The 6,086-nt window shown below is 38.9% G+C and overlaps 1 long non-coding RNA gene across 1 annotated transcript in view; it reads right to left on the reverse strand.

Annotated features, from left to right (window-relative positions):
* LOC108531011 (uncharacterized) overlaps positions 1-5,343 on the reverse strand; it is a 9,453-nt gene extending 4,110 nt beyond the window's left edge. Inside the window, exons 1-2 of the long non-coding RNA XR_001886041.1 lie at positions 5,270-5,343; positions 3,826-3,932 (exon numbers count right to left, since the gene is read on the reverse strand). This is a non-coding gene — a long non-coding RNA (uncharacterized LOC108531011). The remainder of the gene's footprint in view (positions 1-3,825; positions 3,933-5,269) is intronic.
* Between the last annotated feature and the right edge of the window lie 743 nt (positions 5,344-6,086).

Here is a 6,086-nt window from a genome sequence, read left to right on the forward strand (position 1 = left end):
TTTTTTTTTTTTTCCTGAGACAGGGTCTTGCTCTGTCTCCCAAGGTGGAGTGCAGTGGTGTGATTATGGTTCACTGCAGCTTTGACCTCCCAGGCTTAGAAGATCCTCTGGCCTCAGTCTCCTGAGTAGCTGGGACAGAGGCGTGCGCCACTACACTAAGCTACATTTTAAAATATTTTTTTGTAGAAACAAGGTTTTGCTATGTTGCCCAGGCTTGTTTTGACCTCCTGAGCTCAAGAAATCCTCCCACCTAGGATTTTCAAAGTGCTGGGATTACAGGCATGAGCCACTGTGCCACCGTGCCAGAACATGGCTCTCTGTTCTTGCCTGGGTAAGGGGGTGATAACCTGTCTCTACAAAAAAAAATTTTTAAAAATTAGCTGGATGCAGTAGCACACACCTGTAGTTCCAACTACTTAGGAGGCTGAGGAAGGAGGATACGTGCAGCCCAGGAGCTCGAGGCCACAGTGAACTATGGTTATGACACTGCACTCTAGCCTGTGCCACAGAGCAAGACTCTGTTTCTTTAGAAAAAAAAAAAAAGATGTTGGGGTCAGCCATCACTCCTAGTCTCTCCATGCATGAGAAACTTCACCTCTAATATGACTCCTTATAGTGGGTTCTCTGACACAAAGTAGTTTTTCAGTAAAGAAAGTCAGTTGCCTTTGCCCTGTGGCTGTCTCACTGTGGACTTTTGCCACCAGTGCTGTTGGAGATCCTCTGATGCTCTTCAGTCACCCTGGTTTAGTCTCCTGCTATTAAAGCTGACTGTCCCCAAACCCACAGTAATGAAATATTGGTCATTAATATATTATTAAGTCATGGCAGTCCCTGCATCAGTATTAAATAACTATGGTCTGCTTGAGTGCTTACCATGTCCTAGGTCGCTGACAGGGTGTGATAGACCAATAAGACTGAGACAGGAACTACAGCCATCACCCCATTTGCCATGACGAAGAGCAGGGCTCTGAGACTGACGAAACTTGCCCACAGGAGAAAAGAGGAAGCAGCAATTGGACCATGCCTCTCTACAGACAGAGTTCTTCCAGTTGTTGTCTGTAAACTTCTCACCCCAAGAAAGTTTCACAGAGAAGCAGATTGCACAATCTTAACACTAGCCTGAGCCTTGGGTCCAGCTTCTTATCTGCAGTCCAGTTTACTTCTCAGGAATGTCTTTCTAGGCCATTGTTTACATTATTTCAAAACCAAGGAGCTATGAAATTTCTGAGAGTCCTAAGCCTGGAACCTAAAGATTGCAATTCCAGCCCAGAATTTGCCTTGTTGTCACTGTCAACTCACTCTTCCCTTTATTATCTGCTAGCTTTGAGGGCTTTTGAATTCTTAAGACATATCTTAACTCTTTTCTCAGAGCTTTTAACCTTTTCAGATTTTTAAAAATAGTTTTATTCTTTCTTTGTCCTTGGATATCCAGTAATGCTTTCTCAGACTCAGTCAAGTTAACCCTTCTGGGATTTCATTATTTTAACTGGCACACAGTGGGAGGTCAGTGTGTGTGTGTGTGTGTGTGTGTGTGTGTCTGTATAAAACAGACATCAAAGGTTTCAGGAATTATTTGGCCCTGTCAAATTTTGAATAGCTTAGCTCATATTTCCTCATACACCTTCCTCTTCCAGCTCATCTGCACTTCTTCCTTCTGGTTCTCATGTTGGCAGGTGTATTAGTCAGGGTTCCCTAGAGGGACAGAACTAATAGAATTTTATCTATCTATCTATCTATCTATCTATCTATCTATCTATCTATCTATATGAATTTATTAAGTATTAACATATATATATTTATGGGAGTTTATTAAGTATTAACTAACATGATCATAAGGTCCCACAATAGGCTGTTTGCAAGTTTGAGGAGAAAGGAGGGCCAGTCTGAGTCTCACAACTGAGGAACTTGGAGTCCAGTGTTTGATGTCAGGAAGCATTCAGCACAGGAGAAAGATGTAGGCTGGAAGGCTAGGCCAGTCTCACCTCTTCACGTTTTTCTGCCTGCTTTATATTTGCCGGCAGCTGATTGGATTGTGACCACCAGATTAAGGGTGGATCTGCCTTTCCCAGCCCACTGACTCAAATGTTAATCTCCTTTGGCAACACCCTCACAGACACACCCAGCATCAATACTTTGTATCCTTCAATCCAATCAAGTTGACACTCAGTATTAACCATCACAGCAGGGCAAGAGAATATACAACATGATATTATCACAATATTTTTATCACAGCAAACTTAAGGTACCCCATCCACACAGATGCCCATCAAAATCAAAAAGAAAAGGGAATAGGAAGCAGGGGATGAGGAGTTAACTTCTTTTAGATTTGCTGCCTGAACTTAGTCAGACTCGTCTTAGATCTGGAGCTGACCTTTTTGTGACATTCCTTTCTCATAGACCACTTTTTCTACCGAGAGCTGACTTGGGATCAAGAAAGGAAGAACAAACTAGTACTTAAATGAAATAGGATACATTTGAATAGGTCTTTTAATTTTTCCAAGTATTTAATCTCTATTAACTGTATGCTTGTGGCATCCATATGAAGAGATAAGTAGCAAATTTTAAAGAATTTGTACTGAAGTTAGAAAACTGAGTTTATCTAATCTTTTCATGCATCTCTAGAATTTAGGAGACTGATGCTCAGAAATGATTATAATTGTTCTAGTGGAGGTGCCACCTACTGTGCCTATGGAAGGATCATCTGTAACTTAATTCCTTGGTATGGCCATGAACTATAAATCTCACCTTTCTTGAGGCCACTATTAGCATCAATTTCCATGAGTTTTCCTGCCTTTCTCACCTTTCTTCTTTTGTCAAAATAAGATGATACTTTTCTAGATCTATTTATTCATTCAATTAAATATCTCCATGCCTCTGAGATGCCTATGTAACCTATACAACAAAAAGAGCACATTGAATGAGCCCAACGAATAAGGGATTTAAAATCCTACAATTAAAAATAAAACAAAGGAAGAAAAAATTAGAAGTATCTTTCCTAAAAGAAAGTCAGACAGAAAAGTTGTGTTTTTTTGTTTTGTTTTATTTTTTTAACCAATCCTGAAGTGTTGTCAAGGTCCTGTATCATAAAGTCTCCGCTTGATACATAAAATGTTTGGAGCAATCAGAATTAGCTTCGATTTTTCTCATGGGATTATGACCCCAAGAAAGTAGGAAAACCTCTGCTGCGTATATTTACTCTCAGTGAAACTCCATTTCCATATCTTGCCTTCCTATGCCCCATCCCATCTCAGTTTATCATTCAAATTCTGCCTGTTTTCATTCATTCAACAAAAATTGTTGAGTGGATATTACATGCCAGAAAGTGTTTATATGTTACCAACCATCTGAACTAGCCATTCTTCCATTCGGTAAAAGGAACTCAGGAGTCTGAAATGTCTTTTAGATAAGATTGAGGCAAAAGATAAGAAAACAAGTTTTGAATAATAAAGTTTTTTTTACAAATGTTTTGTGGTTGTTTCAAAATAGGCTTCATATTTACTTAGCATTTTCATAGATTACAAAGGACCTTCATAAATACTCTTTAGCTACAAAGGCCGCTCCTGGAATTTGGATAGTTTCAGTAGGTTTTCCTCACTATGAACTTGAGTGTAGAGACTGTGTTTTATTATGTTTATGTCTTTAGAATTTGGCCTGGGGTCAAGTGGGGAATAGGTTCTCACTAAGTAATTTTTAAATGAACATCTTTGTATTACATGTATGTAAGTTATTTCCTATGCTGGTTTGTATTTGGAAGCTCTTTGCTCTATCTCCTTTCCATGTGCACAGTATTATTCTCATCAGACAAGGTATTTGGCTGAATCTTACCCAGGAAAAATGTTAGGTTGAACTTAGAGGATAATCTGGAACAGTACCAGGTAACCTAGTCATTTCGTCGGTCCTTGAAGCCATAGTTGAAAAGGTCTCACATCATCCTTTATAAAATGAGAAGTTTGGTAAAGACACAAAGTTGTTAGGTGGAGAAAACCGGAGAACTACAAGAATTTTATATTAGGGTTGATAGTTTCATAATGACAATGATTAAGTTTCAGAGATATTAAGGCAACAGTAAGATCACAAACAAAAGTAGTAAGATGGCATCTGAAGCAAGATGTTCACCAAGATGACTTCCTTAATTTTCCCCTTTCACAGGGGACTTGGGAGTTTATTTCCTCTATATTATGTCTTCAAATTGCATGGACTTCTGGTTAAAAACACTAAACTATCTGATTAGCAGAATATAAGAAATGATAGGAATAATGATCTGGCATTTTGGTTTCTAGAAGGAAACAAGACAATAAGCTTAAATGGTGACCATATTAGAAACAAGGGCAATAAGAAATTCGAGAGTGTTAAGGTCTTAGTTCTGACCCTGTGATAAGACTATTTCTTGATATTTGTTTTTCCCCCTCAGAAATCTTTGATTTTCTGTTTTTCAATTGTCATATCTATGAAAACATCCTTAGCAGGTAACCTAAGACTTAGAGTTTGAAAATGTGAGATTAATATTTGCAGAAAATGTTAGAAGACAACTTTAGCTACCTGGAACCCAGACATTTTTCCTGTGAGATCTTGCAAAAGTCACTGATATGGTTTAGCTCTGTGTCCCCACCCAAATCTCATGTTCAGTTGTGATCCTTGGTGTTGGAGGTGGGGCCTGGTGAGAGGTGATTGGATCATGGGGGCAGTTTCCAATAGTTTAGCACCATTGCCCTAGTGCTGAGATAGAGCTCTCATGAGATCTGGTTGTTTGAAAGTGTGTAGTACCTCCCTGTCACTGCTGGCCGTGTGAAGATGTACTTCTTTCCCCTTTGCCTTCACCATGATTGTAAATTTCCTGAAGCCTCTCAAGAAGCAGAAGCCTGTACAGCCTGTGGAGCCATGAGCCGATTAAACCTTTTTTCTTTATAAATTGCCCAGTCTCAGGCAGTTCTTTATAGCAGTGTGAGAACAGACTAATTCAGTCACCTAACTGCTCTGAACCTCAGTTTTCTAACTTCAGTAGAAATCCTTTTAGATTGGCCCATTTATCTCTTCCTACAGATGCTGTAGAAATAGAGTTAACAGAGATAAAACCTAGAAAATTAAGAGACCTATTCAAATGTATGCTGTTTTATTTAAGTGCTAGTTTATTTTCCTTTCTTGACCCCAACTCAGCTCTGAGTAGAAAAAGTGATCAGAAGAAAGGAATGTCACAAAAAAAGCCAGCTCCAAATCTAAGAGGAGTCTAAGTAAGTTCAAGCAGCAGGTCTAAAAGAAATTAACCACTCACCCCCTGCTTCATATTCTCTCTTCTGTTTGATTTTCATAAGCATCTGTGTGGATGGGGTAACCTTAAGTGTTTACTGTGGTAAAAATATTGTGATAATATCATGTTCTGTGTTCTGTTGTCCTGCCAACATGAGAATCAGAAGGAGAAAGTGCAGATGAGCTGGAAGAGTGAGCTGCATCAGTAAATGTGAGCTGAGCTACTCAGAATTTTGACAGGCTCCAATAGTTTCTGAAACTGTCCATGGACAAGCACACACACACACACACACACACACACACACACACACCCTACCTTCTACCTATGTGCCAGACACTTTTCTAAGAATTGATGTTACGCAATGGTGAAAAATACATATTCCTTGCTTTCAAGAAGCTTACATTCTAATGAGTGAAGAATAAAATAGTGAATTCATAACATAAATTAAATTCAAATAATTATATGTGCTATGAAAAAAACCCAAAATAATTAAATAGAGAGTAAAAGAGAGGTGAGAATGGGGCTGGAGTTGACAACTAGAGAGGTACGAGTTAGACAAGAGAAGGTGACATTTGAACTGAAATCTGAGTATCCAGAGGCACCTGCCAGGGAAAAATCTAAAAGAAGAGTTGAAAGATGAGTTAGAATGAATTCACTGAGGAAAGTCTGCAGGAAAAGGAGGTTGCAGAGGTAAACCACAGCCAAATCAAAAGCAGCTTTTAGTCTATGAATTTGGAATTTATTCTAGGGAGCATAGGAAACTCTTGGGAGAGTCTGATCTTTGATTTGTGGGTTAATGTCTTTCATTAACCTTGGATTAAACCTTTGCCATTATCTCTGT

Source organism: Rhinopithecus bieti, unplaced genomic scaffold (assembly GCF_001698545.2).
Source record: "Rhinopithecus bieti isolate Rb0 unplaced genomic scaffold, ASM169854v2 scaffold_6513, whole genome shotgun sequence".
NCBI lineage: Eukaryota > Metazoa > Chordata > Mammalia > Primates > Cercopithecidae > Rhinopithecus > Rhinopithecus bieti.